Below are 3,237 nucleotides of genomic sequence, written 5' to 3'. Positions count from 1 at the left end.
AAAAAAAAAAAAAAAAAAAAAAAAAAAAAGACTTGCAAAATCCGAGCAAGGGAAGGAGCGAGAGCGCTTCAAGATGCGCTGCCTGACTACACCAACTTCGGGCCCTGGCCCAGGCTGCACGTGCAGGGCATCCCACTGGCCCAAGCGTCCACAGCAGCACGTGGCAGCGACCCACAAGTTCGTGAACATGCGGGAACCCTCGATGGACACGAAGGCGGTGACCGACAGGGCGGCTCAGACCCTGCTGTGGACTGAGCTCCTCCGAGGCCCGGGCATGACCCTGAGCTACCTGTTCCGGGAGCCTGCCACCATCAACCACCCATTCGAGAAGGGCCCACTGAGCCCTTGCTTTCGGGGAGAGCATGCGCTGCGTCGGTACCCATCGGGAGAGGAGCGCTGCACCGCCTGTAAGCTTTGCGAGGCTGGCTGCCCCGCCCAGGCCATCACCACCGAGGCGAGCAGCGCGCGGGCGGATGGCAGCCGCCGGACCACCCGCTACGACATCGCCATGACCAAGAGCATCTACTGCGGCTTCTGCCAGGAGGCCTGCCCCGTGGACGCCATCGTCGAGGGCCCCAACTTCGAGTTCTCCACCGAGACGCACGAGGAGCTCCTGTACGACAAGGAGAAGCTGCTCAGCAACGGGGACAAGTGGGAGGCCGAGATCGCCGCCAACATCCAGGCCGACTACCTCTACCGCTGACGCCCCCCGCCCGGCTGGCCTGCAGCCCCTGCGGCCCAATAAAAAAGCTCTGCACCCCCCCCCAAAAAAAAAAGACCTGCAAAATCCATATGATTCCATAATTCCACTTCTGGGTGTTTATCTGAAGGAAACACAATCACAATCTCAAAAAGCTATCTGCACCCCCATGCTTACTGCAGCATTACTTACAAGAGTCAAGACATGGAAGCAACCTAAGTGTCTATCAGTGGATGAACAGACAAAGAAAATTACACACACACACACGAATATTATTCAGCCATAAAAAAGAAGAAAACTTGCCATTTGCAACAACATAGATGGACCATGAGGTCCTCATGCTTGGTGAAATAAGTCAGAGAAAGACAAATACTTTATGATCTCACTTATATGCAGAATCTTAAAAGAAAACAGTAATGTGATTGTATATATATAATGTCAATTTATCTCAATAAAAAAGAAAAACCAAACTCATAGAAACAGAGATTGGGATTGCCAGAGGTGGGGTATGGGGGGTGAGTGGAATGAGTGAAGGGAGTCAAAAGGTACAAACTTCAAAAGTTATAAAATAAATAATCCCTGGGATTGTAATATACAGCACTGTGACTATAGTTAACAATATCATATATTTGATAAGATCAAAACATATATTTGAAAGTGGCTAAGATAGTAGATCTTAAAAGTTCTTACTGCAAGAAAAAAATGTGTAGCTATGTTTGGCAATGAATGTTAACAAAATTTATTGTGGTTAATCATTTCACAATATATGCAGATATCAAATCATTATGTTGTATACACCTAAAACTAATACAATGCTATATGTCATTTACATCTCATTTAAGAAAAAAAAAGACTTGCCAGGAGCACCCGGCTGGCTCTGTCAGGGGAGCACGTGGCTCTTGATCTCAGAGTTGTGAGTCTGTGCTCCACATTCAGTTACTTACAAAGAAAATCTTTAAAAAAAATTTTTAAAAAGACTTGCCAAATTTTCTCTAGCTTTGGGACCCGATCAATACTGCCTATTTCATAAGTCATTCAGAAAATGGGTCAGAGCAGCACATTTAAATGGTGTGTATGTTCGTTTTAAAATGTACAGAAACCAGGGGAGCCTGGGTGGCTCAGTCGTTAAGCGTCTGTCTGCCTTCAGCTCAGGTCATGATCCCAGGGTCCTGGGATCAAGCCCTGCATCGGGCTCCCTGCTTCTCCCTCTTCCAATCCCCCTGCTTGTGTTCCCTCTCTCACTGTCTCTCTCTCTCTCTCTGTCAAATAAATAAATAAAACCTTTAAAAAATAAATAAATAAGTAAAATGTATAGAAACCGAAACCAAATAAACACTGCTTTTTTTTTTTTTTTTTTAAGAGAGAGCGAGAGAGCGAACTGGGTGGGCTAGAGGTGGGCAGAGGGAGAGGGGGGGGGGGGAATCCCAAGCAGACTCCCTGCCCAGTGCAGAGCCTGAGGTGGGACTGGATCCCATTACCCATTCAGCCCAAGCTGAAATCAAGAGTCGGACACTCAACTGACTGAGCCACCCAGAGACCCCTAACTCTGTGCTTCTGAGTAGAAGGAGTTGCTAAATGCAGCAATGACTTTCATTTGGGTGACATAACTGAGACCTCTGTACTACTGGAATCTAATATGAATTTAACCTGCCATCATCTAACACACAGAAATTAGGAATCCTGATTGATTTAATGATAAACTACAGTCATTATCCAAACTCCATCCATTTCAATGCAAGCTAAACAAGTGAAGTAGGTGGAGATGTGATAGGAGTCACCATATTTGCATCTTTTATTCTTTGATAATATCACTCTTTTTGCAATGCCATATATATGTATCACTTGCAAATTGCTATTGCAAGTCAGATTAATTTCCAAGGACTCTTCCTACAATAACAGTACTCACTCTTCATATTAAGGAGGAAATATATGGATTTTGCTGTTGTCAAGTATGCATCAAAAAATGGAATAAATGACCATAGTTTCTTTTTTTTAAGATTTTATTTATTTATTTGAGAGACAGACTGAGAGAGAGAGACAGAGAGCATGAGCAGGGAGGAAGGGCAGAGGGAGTGAGAGAAGCAGACTCCCCGCGGAGCAGGGAGCCCAACATGGGACTCGATCCCAGGACCCTGGGATCATGACATGAGTCGAAGGCAGATGCTTAACTGACTGAGCGGCCCAGGCATCCCTCTACAGACATTTTTAAAGATAATGAGAATTCAATAAACAACTTTTCAATATTTGACAACTTAGTTCTTTGACGACTTAGTTCAATGACCAATTTTCTTGAAAAATAAAACCTATGAAAATTGGGTGCCTGGGACTGGGTCCTGGAATATTTGGAGCAACAGGGTCCTGGGATCGAGTCCCACATCGGGCTCCCTGCTCAGTGGGGAGCCTGCCTCTCTCGCTCTGTCTCTTATGAATAAATAAATAAAATCTTTAAAAAAAAAAAAAACTATGAAAATTGACACAAGAAGAAATAGAAAGTCTGAATTCTCCTAGCGCTATTAAAGAAATTGGACCACTATTTT

The 3,237-nt window shown here is 44.7% G+C and overlaps 1 pseudogene across 1 annotated transcript; it reads left to right on the top strand.

Moving 5' to 3' along the window:
• Positions 1 to 73: 73 nt before the first annotated feature.
• Positions 74 to 767, top strand: LOC118022904 (annotated as a pseudogene). The gene has a single exon (XR_004682597.1). The product of XR_004682597.1 is annotated as an NADH dehydrogenase [ubiquinone] iron-sulfur protein 8, mitochondrial-like (transcript).
• The last annotated feature ends 2,470 nt before the right edge of the window (positions 768 to 3,237 follow it).

The sequence above is a fragment of the Mirounga leonina genome, unplaced genomic scaffold, assembly GCF_011800145.1.
Source record: "Mirounga leonina isolate KUSES-001 unplaced genomic scaffold, KU_Mleo_1.0 Mir_177, whole genome shotgun sequence".
Classification (NCBI taxonomy): domain Eukaryota; kingdom Metazoa; phylum Chordata; class Mammalia; order Carnivora; family Phocidae; genus Mirounga; species Mirounga leonina.
Note: the sequence above shows the minus strand (reverse complement) of the source record. Positions and strands in the feature narration are given on the sequence as shown.